The 21760-nt window shown below is 45.0% G+C and overlaps 1 protein-coding gene across 4 annotated transcripts in view; it reads right to left on the bottom strand.

Moving 5' to 3' along the window:
- Positions 1-5634, bottom strand: part of Nfyc (nuclear transcription factor Y subunit gamma) — a 71930-nt gene extending 66296 nt beyond the window's left edge. Inside the window, exon 1 of one of the 4 annotated variants that reach the window (XM_052715641.1) lies at positions 5445-5634. The gene's annotated coding sequence lies outside the window, so the exon portion shown is untranslated. Of the gene's footprint in view, positions 1-4756; positions 5076-5444 lie in introns of those variants that run through there. The other 3 variants (XM_052715640.1, XM_052715636.1, XM_052715637.1) reach the window with 3 other exon arrangements.
- Between the last annotated feature and the right edge of the window lie 16126 nt (positions 5635-21760).

The following is a 21760-nucleotide window of genomic DNA, read 5'->3' as shown; positions in this document are numbered from 1 at the left end:
ATAATTGTAAAATAAGGAATTACATTTCACTTGGTCACTATTTAGTAACACATTTTTTGTAGAAGGAGAGACTCCAGGCAACTCTACTCGGATAGCTGTCTAACAGTTTAATGCACTAGTTGGGCGTGGTAGCACATTACTTTAGTCCCAGCACTAGGCAGGCAGTGGCAGGATCTCTGTGAGTTCCAGGACAGCCATAGCTATGTAGAGAGATCCTGCCTTAAGTAAGTAAATAAAGTTTAATGCACATTATGTTTTCCTTTAAGTTTAGTATTACTGAAAATGACATTAAATATCACCATAAACAAAATATTCTGCCTTCCAGATTACTGTCAGCCAAGCACACTCTGCTTCCTAAACTGTCCATTTCATAATGAACAAGTTCTATGGTACTGAGCCCTCTTGGGAAAGTAGTGATTTTTAAGACAGAAGTGACAGATATTCAACTGTGAAGATGGTATATACCTCATTAGCCCTCATTCTGTTTTGCTGTTGTTGTTTGTTTTTTTAAGACAGGGTTTCTCTGTGTAGTTTCGGTGCCTGTCCTGGATCTCACTCTGTAGACCAGGCTGGCCTCCAATTTACAGAGATCAGCCTGGCTTCTGCCTCCAAGTGCTGGGATTAAAGGCGTGCACCACCACTGCCTGGCACCCCTCATTCTCTTAAAATGGACATATCATATGCATTCTTATCACTGAGCAAAGAACCTCACTTTATATAGCTACCTGGACAATTTGCAGCTTGAGTCTAGGTAGGGACTGGGGCAATTAGGTACCATGAAGAGCTTTAGAAACTCATAGCTTTCCACCAGTGGCATGATATAAAACATTCTATATGGCTGGGCAGTGGTGGCGCACACCTTTGATGCTAGCACTCAGGAGGCAGAGGCAGGCGAATCTTTGGGAGTTCAAGGCCAGCAAGAGTGAATTCCAGGACGGCCAGAGCTATTTATTACACTGAGAAATCCTGTCTTGAAAAACAAACAAACAAACAAAAACACTGTATATGTAGTATAATTTCCTGGGTCATTTCACTTCTTCTCTTACTGAAAGACTGTTCAAGATTACTATTTATGGTTCATACTCAGAGCAATCCTTGAATCTTACATACTACTGACTTTAAATGGACAGTATAGCTTAAATAGGACACCTTTAAGTACCTTAGACATTGACACTTCAAACCTTTAGTTTAAAGCTATTCTAGGAACACTCAAGTGCAGAAAAGGTAGTCTGTAGTCACCTCTCTAAACTACACCTGAAGGTTATCTATCCATTACAAAGTTCTCTCTGCAGATTGGGAGCATGAGCCCACACTGGACTGGAGATGACCATGAGTGCTTCTCAAAGACTTCTCAACACATCACTGTTGAGAAACATGAAAGGTGGAAGAGTGCAAACAAATCTTGCAACCTGACAAAAGGTCTTGAAGGCAGGCAGATTTTTCCCCCCACAATGTTATCTTCTGCAACACACAAACCAAAATCCAACTTCAACTAAAATTTTCTACACTAGGGAAACTAAAAAAAAAAAAAAAAATTACTATAAATCTCTGTATGGAATACTGGTTGTTCTAACTTTAAAAAATTGCTTCTAGCAAATAGGAAAAGCTTTTCATTCCACCACCGTCTTTACCTGGCTGCAACTGGAAGTTAACAGAAGCTATCAAAAGACACTATTCCCTGAAACAAATTACCCAACCACTTTGAGCATGTACAAGTTTAAGACTGACCTCACACTGGCCCATGGAAAATCAGCCTCTAAGCCACAATAGTCCAAATGATTGAGGTTTCTCTTTTCTATCAGTGGTTGCTCCCCCATGTGGAATCCTACTGCACACAAAGGAGGAGAGAACTATAAAAGACCTCCTTGTTGAAAAAGCTCTAACTGGATGTCAGTTAGAATGGCACATTTTATGCCGTTCCAAAAAGAAAATAATGAGTTCTCTCATTTATTAAGGTCCACAGTGTTATCTTCTCATGCAATTATACTCATTTCTTGTAATTACTACTTTACAAAGGAAAAATCTAAAACTCAGACAAGACTATACCCCAGCACAGAGTAGAAGCTGCAGAAACTGCAGCAACACAGATCTTTCCTAGGTCCAACATCAGCTGCTATACCATGGAATCCATTGCCTCCAGCAGTTAATCCACTGAAAACATGCTGGGTGCTTTGAGTCTCTGCAGGGAAAATACTAAAATGAGCTGTATGTTAACCTCCCTAATATCCCAGTTCATGCATGAGAACCTGAGTAAACAAAAGAGAGACTATAAGACATTACATAACTCACAACCAGTTTCCTCTGAAACAAGTAGAAGTGAAAGGAACAACTTTGCTAGCTAAGGAATGTCCTTAAACTGTAATATCTGAGGCTGGAATAAAATTTAAGGTTATTTATGACCCTAAGTATGCCCTCTGCCATTCTCCTTCCAATGAATGAGGTAAACTTGAACTTAATACTTGAAGTCATCACTGGAATCATGTGGTAGTATACTTTCCTGGCATGTGACTCTGGGCACTGTACCAAAGGGGTTAAAGAAAAAGTCAAAATATACCCTATAGACTAAATATTCAAGAGGCCAGGACAAGAGGATCCCAAGTTAGAGGCTAGCTTGAGCTACATAGGAAGATCATGCCTTTATTTTTATTTCATTTTAATAATTGATTAATTTAGAGACAGAGTCTCACATATCTCAGTCTGGCCTCAAACTACTGAGCCTTCCTTCTCTACCTCCTGGGTGCTGGGATTACAACTACTGGATGCTAGTATCAAATCCAGGGCTTACTGCATGCTAGACTCATACTCTACCAACTGAGCTACATCACCAGTCCAGGAACCAAGGTCCGTCTCTACCAGTAAGTCACTGCTTTCCACAGGTGAGGCAATGCTGTCCAGTGGAATGAAGTCACCTATCCAGTGACTGAGGATAGACAAGGCATGTCTTTACAAAGCTAAGCGACTTTGAAAAGATTCTCTTACTCTTTAGGACCTCAACACAAAGAACATGCTTAAAAACAGCTGCAGATAAAACTTTCTGATAAAGGGCAAGTGTTTCTTTTCCCTAACAAGGTATCTATGGTACCAAGGCAATACTGACTTTAAAAATAAAGGCTCTTGCCCGGTGGTAGGTCTTTAATCCCAGCACTTGGGAGGCAGAAGCAGGAGGATCTGAGTTCGAGGCCTGCCACGGCTACACAGAGAAACCCAGTCTCAAAAAAAAAAAACAAAAACAAAAAAAATAAATAAGGGCTCCAGCTGGTCACAGTGACACCTATCTTTAATACCAGCATTCAAGAGGTCAATCTCTATGAGTTCTAGGCCAGCCTGCTCTACCCTATCTCAAAAATAAAAATAAGGCCGGGCAGTGGTAACACACGCCTTTAATCCCAGCACTCAGGAGGCAGAGGCAGGCGGATCTCTGTGAGTTCGAGGCCAGCCTGGTCTACAGAGAGAGGTCCAGGACAGGCTCCAAAGCTACACAGAGAAACCATCTCGAAACACCAAAAAATAAAGTAAAAATAAAAAATAAAATATAAAATAAGCTCCAGGCTGGCAAAGCCTGAGGACTGGAATGTAACACGTGGATTTCACACGGTGGAAGGAGAGAACATACACCTACAAACTGTCCTCTGACCTCAAACATGTGATGGCTCACAGCCAAATATACACAATAAATAAATAAAAATGCAATAAAAATTTCAAAATATAAAAGAATAAGAGCTCCAAGATACAAGCATGGCAGGGCCCTCCGGATAATCTCATCAGTTAGGAGGTGGAGTCAGAAGAATCGGGAGTGACAAGAATCAGCTACACAGCGAGTTCAAGGGTAGCCTGGACTACATGAGAAAGGGAAAGGAAGAGGAGGGAAGGAGAGAGATTGGGGGGGGTGGGGAGGAACAATTCTAGAGTGTAGGAATTGAGAATTACAGACCTGTGCCTGGATCTGGACTCGATCACTTACTAGCTGCAAACCTAAGTAAATTCCTAGTGGTTTCATTTTGCTTTTAGAGAGCCTCATCATATCGTATAGGCTGACCTCAAATTCCTGGGCTCCAGCAACCCTCCCACCTTAGCCCGCCCGCTGGGACTCCAGCAACACCAAACCAGGGACAGTGCACCTGGCTCCAGCAATGGACAAACTGTTCACTCAGAGAATGAGAGTAACACTGCTATTATCTGTGTGACATATAATGCACATATACCCCAGCTAGTACAATGTAAGCACGCAATACACGGTAGTAGTAGCTCTATTATTCCTGAGTTTAACTCACAGACCACCGTGATTCAGTACCTCCGAACTGAAGGTAAAAAGATCAAATTTAGGGATGGGGGTGTAGCTCAGCTGGTAGCGTTTGTCTATCATGCACAAAGCCCTGACCCTGTGTTCTTCTAATGGCAGGAAAATTTCATATGAAACATCTCAAAACTAGCACGATCACAAACGCTGTAATTTCATATGACACATCTCAAAACTAGCATGATCCCAAACCCTGTAATCCCTAACTTCCCAATTATGCAAATACCATCCAGAGCCTACTTAATGCAATGCTAAATTTGGCATTCAGTGTCTAAAACCTGACACACCTGTCCAATGGGATTCCTCTTTCTGTTTACCTGTTTCTCACACCCCATGCCAGAACCCAGAATGAACTCCGGGGCTCCACCCAAATCCTCCGGGTTTCAAAACCTGAATTCTACAGCAAAATCCTTCGTCTGACTCTTGTGTTTTTGGTTCTCAGGCCCTCCACTCCCATACCATGCACTCAGACTTCTATTCAGGGTCATTCCCAAGCTGGTTCACGCTCCACGTCTAGCACCCTTGGATCTAGAAGACCCTTCTTCTGTAACTCCTGTTCCGGTGTTTACAAACCAGGGGCTTTGCACGCCCCCCATCTGTAGTTGGCTGAGTGCCTCTGGAACTAGGAGTGCCCCCTTTTGCAGGCCATAAGCCAGGCTACCACTCTTTCTTTCTCCTTAGGGCCTCCGGCTTCGCCCCGGAATCTCCTCGCCACGCTGGCCTTGGAGGGATGGTCTCCCCGACCCCCGCAGCCTGAGCAGCTAGCTAGCTAGCATCCCGACAGCCGCCAATTCCTTCATCACCCCCCAGGCCGGAGCCGGCGTGACCAATAAGGTGCCAGGTCCGCGGCCTCCCCGCCGCCGACCAATCACGAGCGAGCCCCCCCGCAGTCGCCTTCCGCCAATGGGAGAAAGCCCGCGGGCCCAGGCGCACGGACCCCGCGAGCGCAGCCGCGGCGACAGCGGCGGGCCCGGCGAAGACACAACATGGCGGCGGCAGGCCCGACCGAAGTGCAGCGGCGGCCGCAGAGGACAGTGAGATCTCCGCCAGAGGCGGGAAGCGCCGCCCCCACGGCTGGCCGTCGCCGCCGCCGCCGCCGCCGCCGCCGCCCTCTCCACCCTCCTCGCCCAAGCTCCCATACACTCACAGGCCTCTCTGCTCCGGAGTCCAGCAAAGACAGCAGCCGCCCCCGCGCTGCTGCGCCGTCGAGCAATGCAGAGGCCCCGGGCGCGGTGGAGGGGAGGGGGAAGCGTGCGTCACGGAAAACGGAGCGCGCGCGGAGCGGGGGCGCAAACAAGATGGCGGCCACGCCGTTGTACCGTCTCTCCCCCCCCCCCCGCCCCTCCCCCTCTCTCTCGGCGCCTTGACTCTTAGCACCGCGTAGTGCGCAGCAGCTGAGCCGCCCGAGGTCTCGCGAGAATTGAGAAGGGCCGACTGCCGGGCAAAACGGATCAGTGAGAGCGGAGACTTCTCAGACCCCGCCCCCTTCCCGGGGCCTCGGGAGGCGTTTCCTGGTGACCTCCGAGGACGTTCTATTCCTGAAGATCTCAGCTTTGATGTGCGTGCTTCTGAGTGTTTAGGAAATAGTTTTCCGTGTTTTGTTTTTCAAGGAAATGAATGGTGGGGGGAGAAGAACTTCGCCAGCATTCCAAGTTGAAAAAGTCGCGGGGGCCAGCGAAATGGCTCAGCAAACCTGACAACCTGAGTTCGAGCTGTAGAACCCGTAGACCGGAAGAAGACTCCGGAAAGTTGTCCTCTGATCTTACCGGCGCCGCAGAGCGCGCTCATACACACACAATAGTACAACTGAAAAACAGAACCGAAAAGGTGATGTGTTGCAGGAATCCTAAATGGTCTTATAATGAAAACCCAGAGCCAGATATTGGGGTAAATGCTGAAAGATCGGAGGAAACAAGCCACAGCCACTTCTCACCTCGCCAACTCCTCAACGAAAAGAGAAGATCCTGTTTCCCTGAATGCCCCTGAGCCCTCAGCCGAAAGGATTGACTTCCTGTCTCCTCTTGCCTTACATTCCTTTCTCTGCCCAGCCATATCACTTCCTGTCTCAACCTTCCTAGTGCTGGGATTAAAGGTGTGTGATCCCAAATGCTGGGATTAAAGGTGTGTGCCACCACTCCCTTGCTCTTTTTCTTTTAGACTGGATTAATCCTGTGGCCTTGAACTCTTCAGAGATCCAGATGGATCTCTACCTTTGCCTCCCAAATGCTAAAATTAAAGGTGTGTGCCACCACTGCCTGTTCTCTACGGCTAACTCTGTGATTGGCTCTGTCCTCTGATTATCGGCAAACTTTTATTAAATTACAAATATCACCACAGTGATGACATTTTCAAACCTGAGAATTAGCATAAAAAGATTAAAGATGGGTTTGGGAGGTGGCTCAGTAAAGTGCTTGCTACAATCTTGAAGACCTGAGTTAGATCCCCAACACCCATGTAAGAAGCTAGCACAGGGGTCCTCCCGTAACTACAGGGCTGGAAAGGAAATCAGCCAGCCTTGCTGAATCAGCAAGCTTCAAGTTCAGTGGGAGTCCCTGTCTATAACATTGGGTTAGGGTTAGGCATAATAGTACATACTTTTAATCCCAGCACCTGGGAGGCAGAAGCAAGAGGATGTCTGAGTTCAAGAGCAGCTTTGTCTACAAATCGAGTTCCGGGCCTGCCAGAGCTACATAGGGATACCCTGTGTCAAAAAATAGGGTGGAGTTGCCATTAAAGACATCCAGATGTTGCCTTCTATGGCACCTGCGTACCCATGCAAATACACCCACACACACAAATAGGGCTAGGTGTGTTGAAACATGCCTCTAATCCAGCATTCAGGATGCTGAAGTACAGGGGTCATAATATGGAAGTCAGCCATTTGCCTGGGGGGGGGTAGTATTTCACCATTTTACTTTTTGTTTTTGGACAGGGTCTTGCTATAACTGGTTGCTTTGGTGTTCATTATGTAGTCCACTCTGGCCTTAAACTCAGCAAAATCTTCCTTGCTTAGCCTCGGGTCCTGGGATTACAGACACAAACTACTATCCCCAGCTCAAAAAAGACATGTTTTACTAAATAAGAAATTGTATATTGACTGAGCTGTGGATGTAGCTGAGGAGGCAAGTTATTAAAATATTTAAGGCCCTGGGGTATGCTCCAGCACCAGAAAGAGGAGGCAGGCTCAGGATGTGGTTCAGAGTGCTTGCCTGGTGTGGAAGCCCTGGGTCCAGTCTCAAGCGTGGCATAAAACCTGGTGTGGTGGTACATGCCTTTAATCCCAAGACCCTGAAGGTGAAAGTGGAAGGATCAGTACTAAGTTTCAAACCCCTAGACAAATGGCTGAGGTGCCTATTTAATGTATCAAAGCAGACCTGGCTTCCAGGCTCTCCCAGCATCCCTCAGTCTCTGCCTGTTACAAGGTATGGCTGGTATACCCTGCCCTTTATCCTGAACTCTCCAGTTCAGGGGCTGGGTTGCCCTTCCCCCAAAGGCTCTTCCCTATATAATCCAGACACTTTGTACCTTTGCCCACCTGGCTGCTGCACCTGTTTACCCTCCATCCCAAACACACACACACACACACACACACACACACACACACACACACACACACACACACACACGCCCAGCTCAGCCTGGACTCTCCCAGATGTCCCTGCCACTATCTACACTCTCACTTTTATCTATAATGAACTTTCTCCTCCACCATACCTAGGAGCAGTCATGTCCCTTCCTTTCTTTTTATTTCTTTTTTTCATTCAATCAGAAATTCAAAATCGAGAAAACTAAATTGCCAGATAGCCAGAAATCAGTGCCTGAGGTCCATGTGATGGAAGGAGAGACAGACTCAGGCAGTTTTTCTATCAACTCCACTAGTGTGCTGTGTTACATGCATACCCCTCACAAATACGTGCATGCACACACACACACACAAAAAAAAAAAATGAGAAAAAATGTTGTTCAAGGTAATCCTCTGCTACATTTAAGGGGTGGGGGAGTTGATAAAGAGAGATAAACTTATCTAAACAAAGAAAAACTTGAGAAGTCTGCCAATATTTATTAGAAGATTATGTTTGTGAAAATTGTAAAAACTGTGCATGGAACAGCCCAAGTAATCAAGTATGGACAGTGTGCAGGGGCTGCAGACCATTTCCCTTCAGAGCCTGAAAATTAAGTTGCTCTTAGAATTAAACTAAATGAAGGTCTACGTAGGAAAGGAAATTAGCCAACAACTACCTACTTAAGAAATAATGGGCCGGGCAGTGGTGGCGCACGCCTTTAATCCCAGCACTCGGGAGGCAGAGCCAGGCGGATCTCTGTGAGTTCGAGGCCAGCCTGGACTACCAAGTGAGTTCCAGGAAAGGCGCAAAGCTACACAGAGAAACCCTGTCTCGAAAAACCAAAAAAAAAAAAAAAAAAAAAAAAAAAAGAAATAATGCTGGAGCACTGGTCAAGCAGAGGAGTCCACTTACAGGAGCTGAAGAGATGGCTCAGTGATTAAGACTGTGCACTGCACTTCCAGGGTACCTGAGTTCAGTTCCCAGCACCCATGGGGGAGCTTACAACCACCTGTAACTCCTGCTCTAGGGGATCCAATGCCCTCTTCTGGACTTCATGGGTTACCTGCACATACTCACACATAGATACATATGATTAAAAATAATAAAAAGAAGTCCACTCAGAGTGGGCATGTAGTTCCATGAAAGAACATGTATTCACTGTGCATAGCACCCTGGGCTAGATCCCCAGCACAAAAATGGTAGGAGGGAAAAAAGGGAGCGTCCATTTAGTGCCCTAAAAGTATCCTGTGCTACTTCTTAACCCTTCACTTGCTGGTTTCTGGATACTATGTTGCAACAGATCACAGAGAAGGGGAGTTAGCTGAAGGCCAGGGAACAGGAGCTATTAACCAGCACTAAAGTGTTTTGGTATTTCAGTGGTCAGTATTATAACTGATAACAATATAATAGGAACACAAGATGAACATGAATCCTCGCTGTGGATTGGGTTATTATCCATAGTTTTTGTGCCTCCCTTTCTGAAATCCAGTGTGGCAAGTCCCTAGGGAACTTCAAACCATTAAACTCAGTAAGTTTTGTCTTGTTTTGAAGTTTGGATGGCTAGATGGTTGGATTTTTTGTTTGTTGTTTGTTTTCAATTAAAATTTTTTTTAATTTGTATATTTGTGACATGTACATATGTGTACATGTTCATGTAAACATACATGCACATGGAAGCCAGAGTATGCCTTCCTCCATTGCTCTCCGTATTACTCTTTTTGAGGCAGGTTCTCTTGTTGATCCTGAGGGTCATCAGCTGGGGGAGGGGGGGGCGGTTAGAGTGGCTGACTAGAAATCTCAAAGGATCAGCCTGTCTCTGTCCCACCTAGGCTGGGTTACAGATGTACACCATGACATCTGGCTTCTACATGGGAGCTGAGAATTCGAAGTCAGGTCTTCATGATAGTAACTCAAGCCTTTTAACCCACTGAACCATCTCCCCAGCCTGGATTTTTGTCTTGGTTTTTATTTGCTTGGTTTTAGATAGGGTCTCACACATCCTAGGCTGGTATCTAACTTGCTATGTGGTTGAGAATGACCTCAAACTCCTGACCTTCCTGTCTCTACCTCCCAAGTGCTTAGATTGCATGCCTGAGACATGATGCCCAGCTTGGTTTTGTTTTGTTTGAAACAAAGTCAGAACTCTCTTGTCTCCACTTCTCTAGTGCCAGGCATGTGACACCAACTTAGCCTTGTGTTGATCAAGGAAATATAAACAAAGACTGGAGATATAACCAAGTAGCAGAGTGTTTGCCTAGTTCTTACCTGGCGGCGTGCACAGGGCCAAGTACTGGAAATGTGAAGGGAGACAGGGCTTCATGCAACCCAGATTAGCCTTGAACTTGCTATATTGTCAAAGATAGCCTTGAACTTCTGACCCTCCTGCTTCTACCTCCCAAGTGCTGGCATAAAAACCTTTCAAGAAGAAATTGATGAACTGTCCATGGTCCTGCCTTATTATTTTTCCCCTGCCATGAGAACAGCACATCACAAATAAACCTTCTTCTCCAAGAATGAAAATGAGCAGAGTCACAGCTAACGTATGTGATATATAATGTCGTTTGAGCAAGAAATACATCTTTGTTCTTATAAACCACTGTGATTCCTTTGGCTGTTTCCACAGCTCTCTCTGGGAGTTAACCAAGAACTTATCTACAAATATGATCACAAACAAACTGGTCAAGTCATATGGGAAGAATTTCAAAGGAGGCAAGTATGAATATAATGTAAGAAACAGAAGCTTAATCGGTTTTGTCCAGTGATCTGATTGTATTCTATTTGGAGAGATTCTTTGAGGCAAAGGGCTTGATCAACAGTGACATCCCAAAACACGGTAGTCCCAGAAGGTAACTGTGCTGGTTTGAATGTAATTGGCTCCCTATAATCTCATAGAGAATGGCATTTTTTGGGGTTTTTGTTTTTGTTTTTGTTTTTGTTTTTCAGGACAGGGTTTCTCTGTGTAGCTTTGCGCCTTTCCTGGAACTCACTCTGTAGCCCAGGTTGGCCTCGAATTCACAGAGATCCGCCTGCCTCTGCCTCCCGAGTGCTGGGATTATGCGCCACCACCACCACACGGCAAGAATGGCACTATTAAGAGGTGTATAGCTTTGTTGGAAAGGATATGGCCTTGTTAGAGGAAGTGTGTCACTGTGGGGGCGGGCTATGCTCAGGACACCATCTAGTAAGTCAGTTGACTTCCTGTTGCCTTCAAGATGTAGAACTCTCAGCTACTCCTCCAGCACCATGTCTGCCTGCATGCTGACACGATGATAATGGACTAAATCTCTGAAACTGTAAGTGAGTCACCATAATTAAATGTTTTCTTTATAACAGTCACCATGCTGGGCAGTGGTGGCACATGCTTTTAATCCCAGCACTCCAGAGGCATAGGCAGGCAGATATCCTAGTTCAAGACCAGCCTGGTCTACAAAGCAAGTTCCAGGACAGCCAAGGTTACACAAGAGAAACTCTGTCTTCAAAAACAAAAACAACAACAATATCGAAAAGGTGTCTCCTCACAGCAATAAAAACCCAAACTAAGACAATAACATTAGTATTGGAGATATCTTATGAAATTTATTAGAGTGGCTTATAGGCTGTGGTCCAACTAGTTCAACAATCCTTTCTCCCAACAGAAAGAATCCAGTAGTTGGTCAGTCCATAAGGCTGGATGTCTCAGCTGGTTTTCAGTATATGTCTGAATCTCAAAGAAGTTGGCACTAATGCCAGTAAGGGGCCAACAAGCGAGCAACCTGGAAAAAGCAAAGGCTTCCTTTATATAGGCTGCCACCAGAAGGTGTAGCCCAGATTTAAAGTGGATCTTTCCACCTCAAAAGATCTGGATGTTGCCGGGCAGTGGTGGCGCACGCCTTTAATCCCAGCACTCGGGAGGCAGAGCCAGGCGAATCTCTGTGAGTTCGAGGCCAGCCTGGTCTCCAAAGTGAGTTCCAGGAAAGGCGCAAAAACACAGAGAAACCCTGTCTCAAAAAAACTAAAAAAAAAAAAAAAAAAAAAAAAAAAATCTGGATGTAGATTGGTTCTTTCCACCTCAAACAATTCAATCAATAAAAATCTCTCACAGGTAAGGAACACCAAGCCACTTGGGTTTTAGTTAATTCCAGATGTAGTCAACGTTGACAACCAAGAATAGTCATCACACATGCTTTCCTGATGCGATTGCATGCTGACCCAGCAAACATTTACTTGAGATGGTGTCTCACTCTTGCCCAGCTGGCCTTCCAATGCCTGGGCTCAAGGCCATCCTCTACCTCAGCCTTCTGAGTAGCTAAAACGGCAGGTATGTGCCACTAAAACGAAAACAAACAAAAATACTTGGTATTTTTCCTCATAAATCCATCAGATCTGATATATATAAATAAATGAGAGTTACTGTGAGTGTGTGATTGTCAAAGCTCCCCATCACGGGAGACTGTTCTGCTCTCTAATCACCGTAAAACTCAGGCTTCTGGTGTGAAAAGTTAAAGACCATCTTTGGGGCCATGCCAAATTCCTTAAGGTTCTAAGCACTCCAGGGAGGCCTGTCTGGAAGAACGCCAGCTGGATTTCTGAAACCACTTCCCTTCATGGTGTGCTCCCTGCCTTTGATCTGAGAGGAAGACAGAGGGATAAAGTGATGTGCTGTTTGGTTTTAAAGAGAGAGAGAGATTATAGCCACTTGATGAAATAGTGGAGGGAACTCAGGCAAACCGGCAAGGAGGTGACTTTGAACTAGATCTTGGAAAATGAAGAGAATTGGTGAAGAACAAGCCATGTATAGCTGGCTATAAGCAAGTATAGGGAGTGAGGGCTCCATTGATGGATATATAAAGGGTCAAATGGAGGTTTAATTTCCTGCCAGGGAGAGTTAGTGGTGGCTTTTTGTTGGTTGGATTATGTTTTGTTAGTTATTTTTGGTTTTGCTTTGTTTTCAACTAATTCTTTTATTTGGTTGGTTGGCTTTGTTTTGAGGCAGGAGTTGTTTGCTTTTTCTGTTTTTCTGGTGTCTCTGTGCGTGCAATGTATGTTTTCATGTGTGTGAGTGCATGTGCGTATATGACTGTGGATGCATATGGAGGCCCAAGGCTGACATTATTGATGTAGGGTCCCTCGATTGTACCCAGAGCTCACTGCTAAGACTAGCAAGTCTAGCCAGCTTGTTCCAGGGATTCCTCTCTGCCTTCTAAGTGCTGGAATTAGAGATAGGCTGCCATACCAACCCAGTATTTATAAGGGTGCTGGGGATTTCAACTCTGGTCCTTATGCTTGCACAGTGTGTTAGCCAGAGTTCTCTAGAGATAAAATGAATATATACATACATATATATATACATATATACATATATGAAGAGGGTTTATTAAATTACTTTCTGTTTAAGTAGTAACAGTTGTTTCACTCCTGAGAGGCTGAGAGTCCAGCATCTGCTCAGTCTTTAAAGCTGGGTGCCTCCTTTAGTTGGAGTAGTCCCACCAACTATACAGTATGTTCACTGCATAGGCTGACAACCCAGTAGTCAGTCGTTCAGTGGGTGCCTACACAGTCCCAATCTGGTGACGAAAACCTGGAAGGTTCCTGGAGAGCTGCTGATCCCTCGTCAGTGATGGAAGCCTGGAAATGCTGGTTCTGTCCCCAGTGAAGGAATCATCAGCAACAGAAGGATAAATCAACACACCAGCTGAAAGGAGGGCTGAACAGGCAGGAGCGAAGAGCCTGAAAGCAAAGGACAACTATCTCCCTTCCTTCTGCCACGCCCCTTTTAAATCCGGGCTGGGACCAGAAGGTGCCACCCACACTCTAGTGGGTCTTCCCACATCAGTTAAGGATATGAGAAATGCAGCTCCCTATTCAGGTGATTCTAATTTGTGGCAAGTGACATTAAAACCAACCATCACACGCTACAAGAACTTTATCCACTGATTTGTCTCCCAGCCCAGGCACTATGTGGTTTAGGCTCACTTCAAGCTCTCAGTCCCTCTACCTGGAATTACAGGATTGTGTCACCATCTCTGGTTGTAATTGTTGCCTTCTTCTTCTTCTTCTTCTTCTTCTTCTTCTTCTTCTTCTTCTTCTTCTTCTTCTTCTTCTTCTTCTTCTTTTCTTCTTCCTCTTCCTCTTCCTCTCCTCCTCCTCCTCCTCTTCTTCCTTAAACAGACTCTCACCTTGTAATTCTAGCTGGGCTGGAACTTCACATGTAGACCAGGCTGGCCTCAAACTCACAGAGACCTGCCTGCCTCTGTCTCCGGAGTGCTAGCATTAAAAGTGTATGCCATCTCTCATTGGTAACCATGTTTCTCTTTTATAGTAAATGTTTTATTTAATGTGTGAGTATAGTACACTTCATTTATCAGTTCCTCCAGTAATGGGCAGTTGAGTTATTCATTACTGCCCTTTGGATGTTATGAATAATACTGTTTTGAATACCAGTGTACGAGCAGGGTGTGGTAGCTCATACTGGGGAAACTGAGACTAGAGGATTTCTGTGATTTCAAGGCCAGTTTGGGCTACAGAATGAAATCTGGTTTCAAGACAACCACCACAAAACTTAGTGTAGGGGTGTTGGAGTCCTTTCAACTCTTTTGGGGTGTATATCTACAAGAGACCTTACTGAATTATATAACAAGCCTATGTTCAATTTTTTAAAGTAAGTAACTTGCTATTTTCCATTGTCTACACTATTTAACATTCCAAACAGAAGTTTTTCTAAAGGTCAGTGTAATATGGTCAAAACTGTGTATAAAACAATCCAGAAACCAGAGTCAATGGACTAGTGTGATCGGTTAGGGTTTCTATGATAGTTGGGGAAGATGTGATGAGGACCTGAACCCACGATCAGCAATGAGAATACGGGGAGAGGATATGGATGCAGAGGGGGCGGATTACTGAGGTGAGATCGAAAGGAATTGACTGTTGATGACTATTGAGGGGACAGGGGACAGAAGACAAATAAGGGTGTTGGTACAATTCTCAGATTTTGCACCTGGAACAATGGTAGGTAGTATCCAGATGGAGACCGAGTATGTAAAGTTCAAGCCTGGGCATGTGGCATTTCAATTACAAGTAGATTGTAAGCTGTGGGATGAACCTGTTGTCTCAATACACAACTGAAATCCCTTTGCACTTTAAACTGGTAACAATTCTTTCTTTCTTTTTTTCTTTCTTCTCTCCCTCCCTCCCTCCCTCCCTCCCTTCCTTCCTTCTTTAGAGACAGGGTTGCATGTAGCCCAGGCTGGCTGGAACTTGCTATGAGCTTCTTCACGTGGCTAGCCACACTCTACCTCCCCTACTGCCACCCTTTTTAGGTTGTGGAGTCATCCTTCACCTCTGTTGATTCCAGCTTCAGAGGGTATAAAGCCCCATGAACATAACTCTCAGCTCTCTGGCTGGAGGCACTGTAATTTTCAACAGGGAGCTACAGAGCTCTGAAATCCACTGTCCCTTACTCTGAGGCCTTCCTCCCCCCCACCCCCCCGGCCCCAGGCCGCTGTTCCCAGAAACACTTTACTTTTCTGATGGACCACTTGGACTCAAGGATTCCCCAGTACCCTCGCCAACCTTTATCTACAACTACGCTGCCATCTAGATGGTTCCCTCTGAGCTTCTTCCTTCCTTCTATCCCTCAGTCAGGGGCAACCCTGCATCACTGCCTTCCCCAGCTCCCCCAGTCTTCCCCAGTCCATGCCCATTTTCTCCCACAGGTGTTTGTTTGTTTTGTTTTGATGAGTTTCTTGCATTATGCTTCTTGGTCTCTGGCTTTCTGGGGATGTACCGACATGAGGGGCGGCAGGATGGGAAGCTTCCTTCTGTGGTTGTTCTCCTAAGCCCCATCCCAAGCAGGAGCAGGCACATGACTCCATCTGACCAATCATATTGATTGAGACCCACAATTTTATTGTCTGTTTTAATTAATAAAATACATTTATTCTATGTGTTTTTCACATCATGTATCATGATCCCATTCATTCCCTGTCGTTTCACATCCACCCTCCACCCCTACATCTCTCCCCACTCCCCGCCAAATAAAACAAAATTCAAGAGAGAAAAGTGAAGAAAATAGCCGGGTGGTGGTGGTGGCTGCGACGGCACACGCCTTTAATCCCAGCACTCGGGAGGCAGAGCCAGGCGGATCTCTGTGAGTTCGAGGCCAGCCTGGGCTACAGAGCGAGTTCCAGGACAGGCTCCAAAGCTACACAAAGAAACCCTGTCTCGAAAAAACAAAAACAAAAAAGTGAAGAAAATAAAATGAGATAAAAGTTTTAAATATGGGGGAAGGAATTAAAAATCTTGTCATGGAAGCTGCAGTGTGACCCAACAAGTCACGCCGTATACTCCTTGGTTCATACACCTCCACTTGCAAGTGTTCATTGCAAAGAGTCACTGGTGTGGTTCAAGGCCCCTGGTCCCACTAGGACTCTTCCTGGACATCCCGCTGGCACCCTGTGCTGTGGAGATCCTGCAGCTTTGGGCCTGCGGGTCAGGTCCCTTCACAGGCTCCAGCAGACCATAGATGTTGGGGCAGGCCAAATCATTAGCCTGGGTCTGAGCCTGGGCAGCTGTAGGGCTGGAGATCCACCGTTTAGTCTACCGCTTCTTCAGAATCTCAGCATCCCTTGGTTTCCAAATCACTAACCACTTGATGCACCTCTCCCAAAGGCATGGCTGACAAAGTGTGCTTGCTGCCTGAGGTCACCTTGGAGTCTGTGCCTTCTCCTGAAATGTCCATACCCTGGTAGCACACTACGTCACAGAACACAGGATGTGACTTCCGGAGCAGCTGCAAGATGAACTGGTGAAAGCTGCCTGCTACAAGGGACGCAACTACCCTTGAGACAAACTGATTAATGGGAGATGAGACAGGCAGGAACAGGCTGGAAAAGTCCACTCTTCCTGCCTCTGATGGACTGTCCCAAGGCATAATCTCTCCATCCAACCCTCTCAGAGACATTTTGTATAGTCCTGTAGGCACACTGCCAGGAGAGTGGCTGTGTCTTTTCAGGGCAAACATTTTCCTACACGGCCTCCCATCCCCTGCCTGCTCTTCCATTTCCTGCTGTCCCTTGTCTTGCCCACAAGACCCAGCCAGGACTGTGCTCTGAGTTGGATCCCTGGAACCCACAGTGGCACAACAGTGCCCCATCCCACTAAAATACAATGTTTTTTTTGCTTTTGTTTTTGTTTTTTTGGTTTTTCGAGACAGGGTTTCTCTGTGTAGTTTTGGTGCCTGTCCTGGATCTTGCTCTGTAGACTGGGCTGGCCGCGAACTCACAGAGCTCTGCCTGTCTCTGCCTCCCAAGTGCTGAGATTAAAGGCATGCGCCATCGCTGCCCGGCTAGGTCACCATTTCTTAACAGATGGGCACATGACCCAAAGGCTAAGCAAAACAAATCCTTGCCAAAGATTTGAAATAAAAATGTAATAGAGACAGGATTTCTCTTCTAGATGCCTTAGGCTACAGCCATTCCTGCCTCAGAGAGAGCCTCCAGAGCATAAAGGCATCTGAAGAAGAGGGAGTCAGGTAAACCCGACATTCTCTCCTCTCTATATATTTCTTTCATTTTTTTTTTTTTTTTAAAGTCAAGGGTCCTGATCTACAGGGCAGGATGGGCCTGGGGCTTGCTATGTGGGCCAGGCTGGTCTTGAACCTCTCACTCCTCCTGCCTCTGCCTCCTGAGTGCTGAAATGACAGATGTGTGGCACCATATTTAGCTCCCATGTTTCATCATGTATCTCTCTAAGAATCCAAATTCCACAATCCATATCCTATAAAACATAGTCACCCATGGCTCACAAGTCACCTCCATTCAAAGCACTATGAAGAGCCAAGGTGATGGCACATATCTAGTATCTTGAACTCAGGAAGTAGAGATAAAAATATTAGGCATTCAAGGACCAGCCTTAGCTACATAATGAGTTCAAGGCCAGCAGGGACTACAATAAAAACAAAACACACACACACATCATCATCATCATCATCATCATCATCATCATCATCATCCAGAATCTTGGAGTGGTGATGCATGCCTATAATTTCAGGACTAGAGGCCATCCTGGGCTACAAAGAAGTTTTTCTTTCTTTTTTCTTTTCTTTTGTTATCATGGACTTATATATCTAGAACTTGTCTCAAAACAAAACAAAAAAACTATGCTGGTGACTGGATTCTTAGGATCAATCTCCAATTCCTGGGAGGTAGAGACCCTGCATGGGCTAATTTTGGCAACGTGCCCATCCACTAATTAGTCAGCATTGTTGTGAAAAAAGATGGCAGCAAGCATTGTCACTATGAACGAAAGCATACTGGAGAGTGGGAGACAGAGTAACACTACCTAGAAAAGTGGGAGTCAAAGACAGACCAGACACTGGTTGTCCACTTCCTGACAGGAAGTAAGGGAGAGCTTGCATGAAGAATTCATGTTGTATAATATCACTTTACTTATTAAAGATGTTTTATATTTATGTTGTGCAATATTACTTTAACTGTGTAAAGGTGTGTTACACTTGTTTATGTTGTGCAATATTACTTTAACTGTGTAAAGGTGTGTTACACTTGTTTATGTTGTGGACTATTACTTTAACTATGTGAAGGTGTGTTACACTTGTTTATGTTGTGGACTATTACTTTAACTATGTAAAGGTGTGTTACACTTGTTTATGTTGTGGACTATTACTTTAACTATGTAAAGGTGTGTTACACTTGTTTATGTTGTGGACTATTACTTTAACTATGTGAAGGAGTGTTACACTTGTTTATGTTGTGGACTATTCCTTTAACTGTGTGAAGGAGTGTTACACTTGTTTATGTTGTGGACTATTACTTTAACTATGTAAAGGTGTGTTACTTTTGTTTATACTGTATTTGTTTAACTATGTGAAGATGTGTTGCTGTTTCCCCTTGCCTGTCTAAGGCACCTGATTAGTCTAATAAAAAGCAGGGCAGAGGTGGGATAGGCAGGGCTGGCAGGCAGAGAGAATAGAGAAGGGACAAGAAAAATGAGGGAGAAAAAAAGGGAGATGCCCACCAGATAGACACAGAGTAGGACATATAGAATGAAAGAAAGGTCAAAAGCTCCAAGGAAAAAAGTAGATGAAAAGAAACAGGTTACTTTAAGTTATAAGAGTTAGTGGGACAATCATAAGACAAGGCCAAGCATTCTAACTAATAAGAAGTCTCTGTGTCATGATTTGGGAGATGGTTGGTGACCCAAAAGAAAGCCTGTTACAAGTTCAGAAAATTGAACTTCAGGCCAGGCCTACAGACCAGTGATAAAGCCGATGAGGCCCTAGATTTGATCGCCAATACTACCAGATAAAAACATACTGACAGAGTCAATTATGGCTTATACATGTAATCTCAGCACGCAAGAGGCTAGGGCAGAAGGATTGCCATGAGTTCAAGACCATTCTATTAGTCAGGTTCTCTAGAGCAGTGGTTCTCAACCTTCCTAATGCTGCGACCCTTTAATACAGTTCCTCATGTTGTGGTGGCCCCCAACCATAAAATTATTTCATTGCTACTTCATAACTAATTTTGCTACTATTACGAATCACAATTAAATATTTTTTGGAGATAGAGGTTTGCCAAAGGGGTCTTGACTCACAGATTGAGAACCACTGCTCTAGAAGGACAGAACCAATAGAATGAATACACACACACACACACACACACACACACACACACAAAGGGGATTTATTACACTGACTTTCAGTCTAACAGTAGCTGTCAGCACATGGGAGAGGCTAGCTGCTCAGTGCCTGGAGTTAGATACCTTGGCGGTCCTCAGTCTGGCACTGAAAGCCTAAAAGATTGGTTTTCTACCCACGCTGGAAGACCAGAGGAGCTGGGTTCCAATGTCAGCAAATGTTGGCAGCCACAGCATCAGCAACAACAGAGCAGATACACTTATCAGCAGGGAGAAAATGTGGGCAGGCAAAGGCAGACCTGCTTTTCTTCCAGACCTCTATTCTGGGCCTGGTGTTAGGGAGGGTCTTTCTCCTTGAGTTAATCCTTCCAGGAAATACCCTCACAGCCCCACCCAGTGATTGTCTCTCTATTGATCTAGAGCCAGTCAAGTTGACAACCAAAGTCAACCATCACATCCAATTAAATGTTTTCCTTTATAAGAGTTGCCGTGGTTATGGTGTCTCTTCACGGCATTAAAAACCCTAACTAAGACACCCTATCTCAAAACAAACAAAAAATGGGGGGTTGTCAACACAGCTCAGAGTGTAATATAGGCGAAGAGCCTGATGACCTGAGTTGGATCTCAGGGACCCAAATTATAAAAGGAGAGAATGAACTCCTACAAGATGGCTTCTGACTTCCACACATGCTGTGGCGTGTACACACACACACACACACATACACAATAAATAAATAAAATGCAATAAAATTCTAGGAAATGAAAATAAAGTGCTGTCAATAGAGCTTCCTGTGATGGTGGGAACACTTTATATATCTGCTCTGTCCAACACAGTGGATGTTAGCCACAGGTCACTAGTGAGCTCTGGAAAGATGATATGCCTGAGTTTTTCAGTCAGGGTTCTCTAGAGGAGTAGAACTGATAGAGTGAACATATATATATGGGATTTATTAGAACGGCTTACATGCTGTGGTCCAGATTGTCCAACAGGGGCTATCTCCCAACAGGAATTCCGAGAATCCAGTAGTTGTTCAGGCCATGAGGCTGGATGTCTCGGCTGGTCTTCAGTGTACGTCAGAATCCCAAAGAAACAGGCTTTAATGCCAATGAGGGAATGAACTTGTCAGTGAGAATTGAGAGCAAGCAGGCCAAGAGCAAGCAAATGCGCTCTTCTTCCACGGCTTTTATATAGGCTGCCACCAAGTGTGGCCCAGATTTAGGGTGTGTCTTCCAACCTCAAACGACCCAGTCCAGAACAAATTGTTCACAGGTGTGCCCAGCTACTTGGGCTTTAATTCCAGACGTAGTCAACTTGACAGCCAAGACCAGCCATCACACTAAGAAACTGAAATTTTAATCTAATTTCATTTCAATTTCAATTTAGCCCAGTCTGTGGTATACATCTGTAATCCTAGCATGCCAGAGGTGAAGGAGGACCATGAGTTTAAGGACAACCTGAGCTACATGAGACCTTATCTTAAAAAAAAAAAAGTGCAGTGGTAAAGTACTCAACAAGATCCTTAAAAAACTTAAAAAGCTACATATGGCAGATCAGCAGGTAGTAGAGAGCACACATCTAGACTTTTGATCTATGTTGGGAGGCAGAGGGGAGCATTAGTTATAGAGTGTGATTTGGAATCAGTCTGATCTGCATTTGACTCCCAGCTCCATCTACTTCCTTGAGCTGGAAAATGGAAAGATGTAAAGGACCGTCAATGGCATGTGGAACCACAAGGAGAGAAGAGAGGGAAGAGCTGCTGTGGGATGGCCCTTGGAGTTTGGCAACTGTGGTGGTTTCAAAGAGAAGGGGCCCCATCAGCTCTTAGGCTTGAATGCTTGGTCCCATGTTGGGGGCACAGAGGTCCTTGTGTTCACAGAGAAGCACTATGAGAACCAGGAATGTTAATCACGCGGGGGTGTCTCCTCAATGGAAGAGATAACAATCAAATACCTGAGTTCCATCCAGAAAGCTGAGAGGGGAGGTTGTTAATGTCCTGGTGACATTTTTGCTATCTGAAGAGACAGACCTCACCCAAATTCCCCAGAATGATTATCCCAGACTCTTCCTTCCCTCGACCCTTACCCATCCCTAGGGGAGTGTCACATATACTTCATGGCCTACTGACCTCTACGCTATAGGTCAGAGTTCACACTAGAATCTAGGCCTTTTAGCTATAAAAACCCATCCTCATGGTGTAGTCATTCCTTAAGCTTTACTGTGCACCTGGAATTGGACTGATTGTTGCCTGGAAACCATTCCCCAAATTGC

This window comes from Peromyscus californicus, unplaced genomic scaffold (assembly GCF_007827085.1).
Source record: "Peromyscus californicus insignis strain IS unplaced genomic scaffold, ASM782708v3 Scaffold_5__1_contigs__length_169319896, whole genome shotgun sequence".
In the NCBI taxonomy this organism is placed as follows: domain Eukaryota; kingdom Metazoa; phylum Chordata; class Mammalia; order Rodentia; family Cricetidae; genus Peromyscus; species Peromyscus californicus.
This window is presented reverse-complemented; position numbering and strand designations above follow the sequence as displayed.